Genomic DNA, 13,960 nt, shown 5'->3' on the forward strand with positions numbered 1-13,960 from the left:
CAGACTAGATGATCATAATGGTCCCTTCTGACCTTTGTATCTATGAATCTAAGTGCTGCACCCCTCAAGTCCCTCCCAGAGCCTGCACCCCCTCCCCTATCCCCCACACTCCCTCCCACTCCCAAACTCCCTCCCAGAGCCTGCACCCCAGAATCCCCCCCGCAAACTCCCTCCCAGAGCCTGCACCCCAATCCCCTACTCCAGACCTCCTCCCCCACCCAACTCCCTCCTGGAGCCTTAGGCAGGTGAGGGGCAGAGTTTTGGGGGGCAGGTTCTGGGCAGCATGAGTGACATATTGGCCCACTGGGAGGATTTGAGGCCTGGCACTGGCTCTAAGTTAAATTGAGTTTGAGACCCCTGATGTAGGATCATACATATCGAACCAAGGAGGCTGTTCCAAAGAAATCGGAAGATTAGGGATGGCTCACTCAGCTATGGCCTCCGTTGAGAAAGTGTAGAAAAACAGTCACGTCTCACAATGTACAGAGGTGCGACTAGTGAAAAGCTGAATTTTTTCCATAGCAATTTATGGATGCAAGTTCTCAGAAGTTAATACTGCTGACAAGAAGAAAATGTAAGCTTTTGAAACGTGGGCTGCAGAGTACTCTTGAGTATCTCCTGACTGGAGAAAAAGATGAATACCTATGTTATAAATATTATTGGAGAGAAGCAAACACTGATGTTGGAAATCAACAGACACAAACTTAAGTACTTTCATCACATTAGGCACAGAGACGGAAACAACCTTGAGAAAGTTATTATGGAAAGCATGGTGGAGGGTCATTGTAGTAGGGGACAAGCAGCAAGGAGATGGATGGATGGATGGTGTGAGGCTTATCACTGGAAGGTTAGCTGCTGAGTGGTCAAAGTTAGCAATGGATCACAAAGGCTTCTGAAAATTCTGTCATCTCACTGATATTCAGGCATGAATACATGGATTTATGTAATCATTAGTATAGAGTTTAGCATCTTCCAGCCAAAGATCTCAAAGCACTTTCCAAACTGATTATGCCTCCAAACGTAATTGTGAAGTCATTATGCTTACTCTGCAGGTGGGTAAACAGACACAGAAGGAGACCTGGGCATCACCACAGAAAGCTCAGTGAAAAGCTTAGTGACCAATAGCAGTCAAAAAAAGCACACAGTGTTAGGATATATGAAGAATGTGATAGAAAATACTGAAAATATCGTGATATAAATCACTGATATAGCCACACTATTCAGGGTGAGTTCAGTTCTGGTCGCCCCATCTCAAAAAAGATATAGCTAATGAAAGCAAACACTTTATTTTACTAAAAGCGTAACATATGGAACTTATTGCCACAAAATGCAGTTGAGCAGAAGAGTTTAAGACACTTATAACACAACATCCAGAGTAATGTTAGACAGGATACATTTATAAGTGACAAACTCTCAGGCTTCAGGGCACAAAGCAGCCGCTGGAACTACTCCTATGGACAACCAGTAACCCCATGCTAAGCAGTAAGCAGGCAATTCTACATTTGCCAAGGCAGATGCAGAAGAGGAACCCCAGCAGCAGAAGAGGAACCCCAGCAGAATAAAGTAAATGTTTATAAACACAGGAACAGTAATTTCCCTCTGTAAGGATCACGAAGAACTAATGAAGCGATCTTTCAACGTGATTCACAGCAGAGGCACTCAAGTGATGGATTACACACACTCATGAAAAAACCATTAGGCTCACTCCTTAATGGCTGGACATCCTATGCTTAATAATGAAACTGTTTTCCTACGCAGCAAGATAAAGCTATGAGCAGTCTAATTATATCAGGAATCATTCTGATTGAGATATATGAATAGTTTCAATATAAATAGACTTTCACTTAAACAGTTCATTATGATAGAGTTTCCCTACCCATTCCAGGCCCACAATGGGGCAGCTTTTGTCTGCAGCTAAGGAATATGACTAGTTGGAAGTGAAGAACAGAGAGATTTAGATTTTCAAAAGTGGCTTAGGCTTTTTAGAGAGCAACAGCGATGTGTGTGGCAATCTAGTTTGAACTCACACTGACTGGCGACTGGAGAAACTCAATAAGCAGCTCCGCTATAATCAGGATCAATAACACCGTGAGTAAGTGCCCATTTCGTGGGCATATACCGTTAAGAAAACTGTACAATACCAGTTGCATATTTCATCTTCTATAAATACAAGCATTTCCTCAATGCCATGCTGTTACAGAAAGCTGGCTAGGAAACCACAGGTATGTACAGTATACACAGTCAAACCCAACTTTGCCATTCTTGAATTATATGGGCCTGATAACAACAAAAAGCCCTTGGGAGCTTGATCTAGTTCCTTTTCCTACCTGAAGATCTATCACAGTGATTATTCCCTTCCCATCTGTCCATCCACAGACACTGCATGCAAATGAAATCTGGAAGCTTGCTACACCCAGCCATCTCTCTGATTCCTTATGTCAACTGACAATATCTATCAGGCACATACAACTTGCAAGGACCACTGCCTTTGTTAGCAGGGGCGCTAAAAGTTAAACTAAACTCTCTTAATAAAAACACACACACACACACACACGAACGTAACCCGAGAAATAGGAACTAAGGAACTTTGGAAACTGAAAAAAGATTTTCACATCTCAACAGCCAAGCCAGATGCAAGTTCCCCTTTATGTTCAAACAATATACAGAGAGAAGTACTAATTCATACTAAGCAGCAATTTGTTGTGAGAGAGGAAGCTGGAAGTCACGACTCCTCAAGTAATTTGCTCTGCTAATGACTTATTTTGTGACAATGGGCAAACCTTAATCTTTTCTGTTCCTCAGTATACCCATCTGTTAAATGGGTCTAGTAACCTCACAGGGGATCTGAGAGGTCTCATCAAAGTCTGAAAAACACTGAGATTTTCAGATGGGAGATGCTATTTGAGTGTAAAGTTTAATATGATCAAAACTAGCAGGTGCTTGCCTCCTTAGCCCACAATTCTATATTTAAATGGGAAGTGCCACACAATTATTTTTAATTCTTTCCATTATTTGCAGTAATCTTTAAAAACTGAAAAAGTTTTTCCCCAACTGGTTTAGTCCCTTTTCATTTGGCACACTTAGTCTCTCCAAGAGCAAAACTCAGCGCGATTCTGCTTTGTTTATCTCCTTGTCTGAGGATCTGCATATCAGTCACACTTGGACAAGGGCTCTCCCAAATTAATCTGTGCACCCTCTGCTAGCCAGGCATCAGACTACGCAGGAGTAGAGCAAGAACTGCTCTCGGATAATTCAAAGAGAGGGGCTTTTTACAATGCCCTAGCAATAGACTGATGAATTTATGTTTGAAAGACATATATTCAGAATCTAGAGTTTGTTCCCTACCAACTTAGACTATGACGGTAGATTCAAATGGGTCAATTGAAACTGCTTTTTAAAATAAAAACAAAGAATCAGCGTATTACCAACTGTAGTGCAAAATATAGCAAACTGTAACCCAACTCACCCAATCACAGATTAACATGCAATTTAGAAAGTTATGGGAAAACAACTGAAGAAACTTAAACCTAACTTTAAACTGATTCTGAATAGAACCAAGTCTACTTATGACAGACAGCAGAGGATAACATCAACGTGAAAGATATTAAACATTCTGTATGTGATTAAAATGGGGTCACTATAGGGCATGCCATACCACACAGTTTATGGTGCACTCCGGACACACCTGTATGTACCTGAGATACATTGATTTAAGAGCACAGATTTTACACGACCCTAACAATGTAAAGTTTGCATTCCCAGCGTATCAGAACTGTTCATAGAACTGAGCAAGAAAGGGGTAAAATCTTCCTCGCTACTTACCTTGGCTGTGCAAGTTATTAGAGAGTCACGGCATGGCTGCAAATAATGTATTTGGCAGATTAACTGCTCGAATTGTACACTCAGTAAACAAAGGGGAGAAAAGCTGAGATCACTTCCAAGTTTCTTGACATCTATACGGGTGAAAGTAAAAAAAAAAGCAAACTTTACTTCTGAAGACAAGTGTCTACGGCACCAAGAGGAAAAGCGTCACCTTTTAAGCAGCCCTAACCCCACCTCTTTGAAGCTCAGACCATACTGCAGAATCAAAGGTGCTTGTTGGGAGGGAATTTATTCCTTTAAATGAAAATATCTGCTCTCCCACAATCCAGTCAAGCCAAAAGATAAAGCCAGGTGGGTTTAAATTAGTGGTGTAACAGACTTAATTACAGGTGCCAAGAAAAGACTCAGCAGTTGGAAAACAACACACCCAGAGAGAGGCCTCTTGGATTATAAAAACAGAAGGAAATAGAAGTACAAACAATGAACCCTATTTGACAAAGTCATGGCAAAACTTAAACTGCCGGAGGACACTACCAGAGAAATTGCACTCTGCAAAGAAATGTGGGTCTAATTCAATATAAGCTGCCACACTAATGCAACACTGTGGCTGGGAATCTAAAATGAACAAGAATCAGGAAATCTCTCTAAAAATAATAACTCAGCCCCTTTGCACAACTGTAGCATTTTATATCACTCGGTACATTGTTAAAATGTCTTAATCTATAATGTACAAAGCAGATGAGTTACGGTTGCTGCGGGAATCTTTGAATGTCTTGACTTGCACATTTACATTCTCAGATATAACACTGCATTATCAGCTTCCCCTATTGAGTTTTCTACTGTTTAAAAAAATAAATGGAGAACTGACTGAGCATACATTCAAATAAACATGCTATGTGAGGCTGTAATAAATTCACTTTGTGCATTTATTTGAAGGCGTGCTCACCTGTAGTCTGCAGAGTTAAACAGTGAAATAAACTCAACCCTGAGTATTTTATTTCCATCCCTACTTCATCCACCTCTACTGGAACACTACAAAAAGGCTGCCAAGCTCAAGAAGAGGGAGTAATGGAATTGGGGGGAAAACTTCTCAAGAAGCACCACAGCTCTGGAAACTAGGACTCCTGAATTCTTTTATTTGCTTTTCCACTAAGCCTGGTCTACACTTACAAACTATATTGATATAACTATGGCAGTTAAAGATGTGGCTTTTTACCAACAGAGTTAGACCAGTACAGGTTCTAGTATGAATGCAGTCATACCGGTATAATAAAAGTGCCTTATACTGCTATAGTTATTCCTCCTCCCACATGGAATAGGATCACCAGTGGAAAGCTCCTTTATACCCATGCAACTGCATCCACACTGGGAGGGTTGTTTCACAACTACACAGATAGTAACTAAAGTGGTACAACTTTCTAGTGTAGGCAATTCTAGTGTACAAATGACTTTGTAATTTTGGGCAAGTCACTTAACCCCTCTGTGCTTCAGAGTCTCCAACTGTAAAACGGGTATACTATCACATAAGGTTGTTGTATTACCTCACTAATGTTTATGATGTGCTTTGAGATTCACAGGTGAAATGCACTATAGAAAGGCAATAATAAATATTCATATATGGAAATCTAAAAAAGCTTACTTTTGAGTCTTGCTGTTGATGTAGGCCCCGAGAGGTTATTCCCCAAATTCCCCAAGAAAAAGGCAAGAAACTTTCTATTCTGCCCCATAAACTTAATAAACTGAGCACCCTAGTAAGATTAAGCAGTCCCATGCTTCAGCTGCTTTACTGACAACATACACTGGAGAGGAACTTTTGTTAACCCAAATGTTTTACATTAAATCTTTCATTTCAAGACAGCACAATACAACTTTATTGCTGCTGAGTTATCTGTAATTCTGACCTCATTTGCCATTCATTCAACTTGCAGAATGACATTAGGACACTGTTTCATGCTTCCCCAGACCCCAGTTCCATCAGCAGAACTGTCAGAGCACCAATTCACAGTTCAGAGTTTCATATTTCTTCCCCACAAAGGACTCGCTGTAAAGCACAGTCTCTCCCTTCACTCACAGGCTGCCTTGACTTTAATGGCTCGACTTGAAATTCAAACATTTTGTTTACATCAATGGAATATTGCTTAAACTAGGACCCAAATACAGTCTTAGGACGGATTACTTCAAGTGAAGCACATTATAGGGAGGGAAGAGGCATAATCCATCTGTCAGAGCCCTTTTAACTGGTAGAAGAGATAAAATGACGTATTTCTATTTCCAGGTAGAAAAGTCATACACAAGAAAATGCCTCCCTCCCCCAACTCTGCCAAGAAACTCAGAACATTTCTGTGGAAACCTACAAACCACCACATATACACTTGGCTGTGCTCTGAAATTTCAAAGGCACAAAAGGTTGTACAACCCCTACGAGAGAGCACAAAGAGAGGCTCAGGCAACATGGGTGACTAAGAGCCGCAGTACGTTCAACCGAGTATCTGACACATCGGGACAATATCACCACTGGCAAAAACGCATAGTGTCTTTAACTTCAAGGGAGTCGTACCTGCTCAGACTAGCTGTGTACTCCAACCTGCAAGACAACATGCGAGAAGATCATAAATAATCCTAATATCTGGCATTGACATACGTGTACAGCATGATATACATGTACCCGGCATGACTGGGGCACCTGGGCAGTACTTCCATCAAAAGGACTAAGTGCTTTACAAACATGAATTAAACCACAAAACACATCTGTGAAGGAGGCATATATTATACCATTCTATTAATGGGGAAAACAGAGGCACAGAAAGGGAAAGTGGCTTGCTCAAGGTCAAACAGTAAGTCAGTGGCAGACACAAGAGAGGAACCCAAGTCTCCAGATTCTCTGTCCTGTGCCTCAGCCACAAGACCATCTTTCCTCTGCCTCGTGCCCCAATCACTACTTAGGGAAGCCAGGGAATTAATTTAGGGTATGTCTACACTACAGCAGTACAGCTATCGGACTGCAGGTGTGCTGCTGTAAGGCCGTAGTGTAGTTGCTTCCTACATTGATGGGAGGGATTTTTCCCTCAATGTAGGACAGGTAATCTACTTCTCTGAGAGGCAATAGCTAGACTGATGGAAGAATATTTCCATCGACCTAGCCACATCTGAACCAGGGGTTAGGTTGATCTAACTATGGTACTTTGAGGTGTAAAATTTGTCATAGTCCTGAGTGACAGAGCTACGTCAACAGAAGTTCTAGGTGTATGCCAGGCCTCAGAAGGAGTGCATGGTGTCTGTCTAGCCCAAAAGATCCTGGCCCTATGGGCAACACTACCAGAGAAGTTATGAATGCTCTGATTGACCACATCACCACTCCCACTGGAAAAAGCTGTACAAAGACATCAAAGCATGCCTCCTTACTGGTCATAAATACATAAACATATCACTTTAAGCTCATTTCAGGCTGGTTCAACATGTATTTTGCTATGTCAGTCTTTTTCACAGTAATATGTTTACAGTTCTAGATCATGTTACCAAAAAGACTGGAAAGATTTTAAATTTAAAAAAATGTTTCAAAGAAGAATATAAACCTCTCTTAATTAAGCCTAGAAGGCTTTCCTGACAGATTCAGACTCTGGCGATTAAAATCACAGCTCAGTTTTCACTGACTGCACAGTTAGCTCTTTATTACAGTGCTACTGTTCAAAAAAAATTAAAGTTGTGTCAGCATTTCCATTATAAACCATTTCAGGGGTCTAACTTAGCCGTTTAAAAGACTACTCCATGCTACTCCAGGCTGAAACTTGCTGTACAAGGTCCCTGCATGGGAATGATTTTAAAAGCATACAATGTGCCTAAAAAAAATATTTTCTGTCCATTTATATGTTAATGTAAAGAAAAGAATCTTACTGAAACAAGAGGAAAGTAGCTCCAATTTTTAAAGCACGTGTCCACTCAGGTGGTAATGCTCTATATCGCCATACAAGGCACTGGTTCCTGCTGTCTCCTACCTCAGTCAACAGGGGCTGGGGGCGTGGGGGTGTCCACAAGATGATGCAGCCTGTGGGAGAGGGAATGTCTCAATGCTCAGCAGTGACCCAAAGGGAGTCCTCTCCTACTCAAGAGTGGGGAGCATAAAGCATGGGAAAAGATGGAGGACTCTATGGCTTTGACAGGAGGTTAAGGACCCCTAGGGGTAAGAAGGGCAAGTTAGTATGTGAAAGAAAAAATTTTATGGCAGCTCAGCAGGTTCTTTCAGAGCATTTTTAAAGGGACAGTGTCAAATCGAGACCTAGTTACTTTAAAAAAAAAAAAAGAGCTAGAAGTAGCGTCAGGTGCTATTCTGGCTCCAAAGTTGTCCTGCCTATTTCTGTGGGTTCACAATAATATTTCCCTATTTTTATAAAAATCATTTTCCTATCACTGTTTGATGTGAGAAAGCCCACATAAAACATGATACCAGGTACAGGCAAGTGCTGTCAAGGTAAGCAAATCGGGGAAGATATTTTTTCTTTCTAATCGTTAGTCACCTCAGGTATAACAAAAAAAAAAAATCCAGGCAGAGTGTTATTGTCAATGGCTATTAGCCAGCATGGGCAGGGGTGGTGTCCCTAGCCTCTGTTTGCCAGAAGCTGGGAATGGGTGAAGGGAAGGATCACTTGATGATTACCTGTTCTGTTTATTCCCTCTGGGGTACCTGGCACTGGCCGCAGTTGGAAGACAGGACACTGGGTTAGACAGACCCTTGATCTGACCCAGCCTGGCTGTTCTTATGTTCTACACTGATGATAATACCAAGCAGCTATAGCTCTGCCAGACCTATATTATTCAAATATTAGGAAACTAGAATGCAACTATTAAACTTTGGTGCTCTAGAATAATGCTAATTTTGCCAAGTATCAAGATACCTGAAGATTTTAGACTCTTGCTTCGAAGGGTTAAAAAAGTTCAGACAATTAAAGCGAACGTATGTTTCCTTTAAATGGTATATAAAAAAAGTGCAAGATTTCAGCAATACAGGTTTCATAGGGGTTTGACCACCAGGCTGTATAGCTGGAAAGTATCATTATCTGGATGGGAAAACTGATGAATAAAAGCTAAGTGATTTGCCAGGCATCCCACGAAGAGCAAGAGAAGGGGATGGGAAAAGGTCTCCTGACTTGACTTCCTATCCATCAGACTTTGTTGGAAAACTATTTCTTTATGGGACCAATGGACACACACTGTACTCATGGTGATATTACAACCTACTTTTCCATCAAGTACAATACAGCCATCTTCCATCAACAAGAGCCTGTATCGGCAACCCCTGCACGCCCACTTGACAGAACCAACCCAGCTACGCAAGAGGGATCTGGAATCCCTCCTGTCTCAAACGCTTTCAACAGAACTGTTAACTTACAAATTCCAACTGTAGGGCTACATTCTCCCTCAGGTTAGGCCTGTGCCACCCTCTCTGCCACACCCCACCCCAAAGACAATAGGATTGCACAGATACAACAAAGGGCATGTTTTTGCCTACAGAATTTACAACTGGTGATGATGCACAAGCCAAAGAGAACCCAAGGAAACTTTCAGATCCCTTGGTGAGTTTGCAGGGCTAGAATTTAGAAAAGCCATCTATTTTTATTGTAAATTGAGAACATTTGCTTTGGAATCACAATAAAAGTAGAACCTAACTCCATTTTTTTTTTTTTTTTTTACAGTCTCTTGTCATAGCAGAACCCCGCTTTAAGCACTGCACTGATATTTAACAACATTAAGATCCAAGTATATAGATGACCACTAGCAGCAGTAGAGTTAAGAGTCTGTCACAGCATAAACTCCATTTTTCAGGGGCTATGAATTGGGCAATTAAGATCAGCACCATTGTGGGCAAGAACTTGACATTCAGGGTCTCAGTGCAGGGCAGATTTCTGCTACTTTTAAATCAGAAGTGAGACACTCATTGGTTTCTGTCGCTTCAGCCTGTTCCCTGTGCAAAGAGTTTCCTTTTGGGAATTAAGTTTTACGTGGGATTAGAAAAGCCTGGTCCTTGCTTTAGACTAGGAATTAACATTAGAATTTTTTTTTCATATGCATAGTAAACTTTACTTATTTTCAAAAATACATTTTCATGCTAGAAAAATCCAGGGTGCTGTGAAGTAATTACATGGAAAAGGCTGGTGGGTCTAGACATCAAATAGGGACAGATTCTGATACCCCTACTCACACCAAATAATCCACAAATAATCACGTTAGTCCTTCGGTCTACTTGTAGAGTAACATGACACTCAGCCTCAGAAAGGGTGGAAGAATCTGGTCCATAATACACCTAAAAAGGGAGTGTATTCATAAGTTCAGGAGCTACTTTACTTCCATAAGAGATTTCCTTCTTGTTCTTCAATAATATCTAAAAATGACCAGGCAAAATGTAATAGAGAGGCATATTAGCATGTGGAATAGTCTCCTACGGAATTGATGGAAGTCTTGCTATGCAAGTCATTTAACAGTTAACGGAAAGGCCCCTAGAGAATGTACTGTCAGGAACAAGACTACACTGTCAGTTGCAACAGACAGGTAGATAAGGCAATAATTCTTTTCCATCACTAACATTGAAGTAAAAAGCCACAATGTAATTAGAGAGCCTCTCTTTCCCCACAACAAAAGGGCCAGACTTTTAAGAAAATAAATGTTTTTTATTTAGCTGTATAACAGAAGCAGCCCTATCAGGATTGGGCGAAGGAAGGGTCCATTGTATTTGGTGCTGTACACACAAATTGAGGGTTAATCTGGACAAACTACCTGTCCCCAAATACTACCAGGGGACTCAGAACACCAGGTGTTACACCTTAATACAATAACCAAGGTCCTTCAAAGGCTGGGTGCTACCAACAGAGCTCCTCCCTTCCTGTCCCAAATTATCATGTGGTATTATTTTACACTCTTTAAGAGTTCTCCCACTGCACCCCAGAAGTGATTGCATTTTAATGATGAGCAAGGTGATTCTTGTAAATGGGTTTTGGATAAAAGGGATTATGTATAGGTAGGATTATCTTATACAATACCTGGGGATGGTTCAGACTAAATATCAATCCAGATTATCCACCCTAACTCTAGGCATAATGACTAGAATGGGTAAACCAAACTTTCGGCCCAAGTAGGTAGTTGCATTGCTTGGACTGTGCTTCAGGAAATGACTCAAACTGCTACACCTTCAGGGCTGTTAAAACTCTGACTAATAAAGATAACTTGAGGAGGAATAGCCTCCTTGGAGGAACTGAGAAAACCTGAAGCACTATCCCCTCCCTTCCAGAAAAGAGAAGGAAATGAGGTGACGGACAGGGAAGGAGGTGCAGGACACAACTCTCCCGCCAAGAACTGACCACGGGGAGAGGAATAGCAGAGCTCCCCAGAGACCCTGACCTGAGGGGGGAGAAGAGGAGAAACCTGGCCATAACTTAGCTCCCCTGACCCCCTCCCCGGGGAGGGAAGAGAGGAGGAAGCAAAGAGCCCTCCCCCAACATGTTCCCCAGAAACGCTGAGACACCCTGACCTGAAAGAAGGGGGAGTAGAAGCAGAGAGACATACCCCGTCCCCGTGGCTCCCCAGGAACCTGACCCAGGGGAGGGAAGCAGAGACCTGCCCCTCCATGGAGACCCTGTCTTGCGGGAGAAGGGCAGCAAAGGGTCCTGCCCCCAACAGCTCCCCAGAGACCCGGACCGAGGGGAAGCAAAAGGCTCCCCCCCCCACAACTCCCCAGAGACCCGGAGGGAGGGGAAGCAAAGGGCTTCCCCCCCCACAACTCCCCAGAGACCCGGAGGGAGGGGAAGCAAAGGGCTCCCCCCCCCACAACTCCCCAGAGACCCGGACCCGGGGAGAGGGGAAGCAAAAGGCTCCCCCCCCACAACTCCCCAGAGACCCGGACCCGGGGAGAGGGGAAGCAAAGGGCTCCCCCCGCCACAACTCCCCAGAGACCCGGAGGGAGGGGAAGCAAAGGGCTCCCCCCCCCCACAACTCCCCAGAGACCCGGACCCGGGGGGAGGGGAAGCAAAGGGCTCCCCCCCACAACTCCCCAGAGACCCGGACCCGGGGGGAGGGGAAGCAAAGGGCTCCTTCCCCCCCCACAACTCCCCAGAGACCCGGACCCGGGGGGAAGGGAAGCAAAGGGCTCCTTCCCCCCCCACAACTCCCCAGAGACCCGGACCCGGGGGGAGGGGAAGCAAAGGGCTCCTTCCCCCCCCACAACTCCCCAGAGACCCGGACCCGGGGGGAGGGGAAGCAAAGGGCTCCTTCCCCCCCCCACAACTCCCCAGAGACCCGGACCCGGGGGGAGGGGAAGCAAAGGGCTCCTTCCCCCCCCCACAACTCCCCAGAGACCCGGACCCGGGGGGAAGGGAAGCAAAGGGCTCCTCCCCCCAACTCCCCAGAGACCCGGACCCGGGGGGAAGGGAAGCAAAGGGCTCCTCCCCCCAACTCCCCAGAGACCCGGACCCGTGGGCTCTCCGGTCCCAGCCCGGCGGATCTCTCCGCACGTAGGGGTCCCGGGGGGGGGTAGCGAGCGGCCCTCACCTGGTCCCCGGGGGCTTCGGGGTTCAGACTCCCTCCTAGAGGCGGCTCCTCACTTCCGGGTTCGCCGCCGCCATCTTGGGGGCGTTTTGCGTACACGAACTTCCGGCCCGCCAGACCGGAAGCGGGAGGCGGGGCGGGACCTGGGGCAACGCGAGCGGGCGGGGAGACAGAGAGAGCAGCGCCGCCGCCGCCGCCTCTACCTACCTACCTCCCCCCGCCCGCTACTTACCGCCCCCCACCTCCCCTCGCTACCCCCCCCCCACCTCCCCTCGCTACTTACCGCCCCCCACCTCCCCTCGCTACCCACCGCCCCCCACCTCCTCCCGCCCCCTCCCACCACCCGCTACTTACCCCGCTACCTACTGCCCCCCACCCCGCCCCCTCCCACCACCCGCTACTTACCGCCCCCCACCTCCCCTCGCTACCCACCGCCCCCCACCTCCTCCCGCCCCCTCCCACCACCCGCTACTTACCCCGCTACCTACTGCCCCCCACCCCGCCCCCTCCCACCACCCGCTACTTACCGCCCCCCACCTCCCCTCGCTACCCACCGCCCCCCACCTCCTCCCGCCCCCTCCCACCACCCGCTACTTACCCCGCTACCTACTGCCCCCCACCCCGCCCCCTCCCACCACCCGCTACTTACCGCCCCCCACCTCCCCTCGCTACCCACCGCCCCCCACCTCCTCCCGCCCCCTCCCACCACCCGCTACTTACCCCGCTACCTACTGCCCCCCACCCCGCCCCCTCCCACCACCCGCTACTTACCGCCCCCCACCTCCCCTCGCTACCCACCGCCCCCCACCTCCCCCCGCCCCCTCCCACCACCCGCTACTTACCGCCCCCCACCTCCCCTCGCTACCCACCGCCCCCCACCTCCCCCCGCCCCCTCCCACCACCCGCTACTTACCGCCCCCCACCTCCCCTCGCTACCCACCGCCCCCCACCTCCTCCCGCCCCCTCCCACCTCCTCCCACCACCCGCTACTTACCCCGCTACCTACTGCCCCCCACCTCCCCTCGCTACCTACCCCTACCCTGCTACCTACCCCCGCCCCTCCTGCCCCTTCGCTACCTACTGCCCCCGCCTGTCCCCCTCCCCGCCCCCCCGCTACCTACTGCCCCCCACCACCACCCGCTACCTACCCCGCTACCTACTGCCCCCACCCCGCCCCTACCCACCACCCCCTTCCTGCCCCCTCGCTACCTACCATCCCCCACCTCCCCTCGCTACCTACCCCCACTCCCTACCCTGCTACCTACTGCCTCCCGCCTCACCCCTCCTGCCCCCCACTACCTACTGCCCCCACCCCTCCTGCCCCCTGCTGCCTACCACCCCCTGCTGCCCCCGCTATCTACTGCCCCCCCACCCCACCTCCTGCCGCCACCTTCTGCTGCTCCCCATCCCCCTGCTATCTACTGTCCCCCCACCCTGCCTCCTGCTGACCCCTACTGACCCCCCACCCCCTCCTGCCTCAGCTGCCTCTCCGCTACCTACTGTGCCCCCACCCGCCTCCTGCCGCTGCCCCCTTCCCCTACCACCACCTCCTGACCCCACCCCTGCTACCTACTGCCCCCACCCCACCTCCTGCCCCTACTGACCCCCC

At 47.2% G+C, this 13,960-nt stretch overlaps 1 protein-coding gene across 10 annotated transcripts in view; it reads right to left on the reverse strand.

The window, feature by feature from the left end:
- Positions 1-12,540, reverse strand: part of SBNO2 (strawberry notch homolog 2) — a 108,059-nt gene extending 95,519 nt beyond the window's left edge. For 2 of the 10 annotated variants that reach the window (XM_048830889.2, XM_048830876.2), the window contains exon 1: positions 12,355-12,539. The gene's annotated coding sequence lies outside the window, so the exon portion shown is untranslated. Of the gene's footprint in view, positions 1-3,822; positions 3,954-6,379; positions 6,407-7,713; positions 7,865-10,015; positions 10,118-12,354 lie in introns of all 10 variants that reach the window. The other 8 variants (XM_048830878.2, XM_048830879.2, XM_048830884.2 and 5 more) reach the window with 8 other exon arrangements.
- Between the last annotated feature and the right edge of the window lie 1,420 nt (positions 12,541-13,960).

Source organism: Caretta caretta, chromosome 25 (genome assembly GCF_965140235.1).
Source record: "Caretta caretta isolate rCarCar2 chromosome 25, rCarCar1.hap1, whole genome shotgun sequence".
In the NCBI taxonomy this organism is placed as follows: Eukaryota; Metazoa; Chordata; order Testudines; family Cheloniidae; genus Caretta; species Caretta caretta.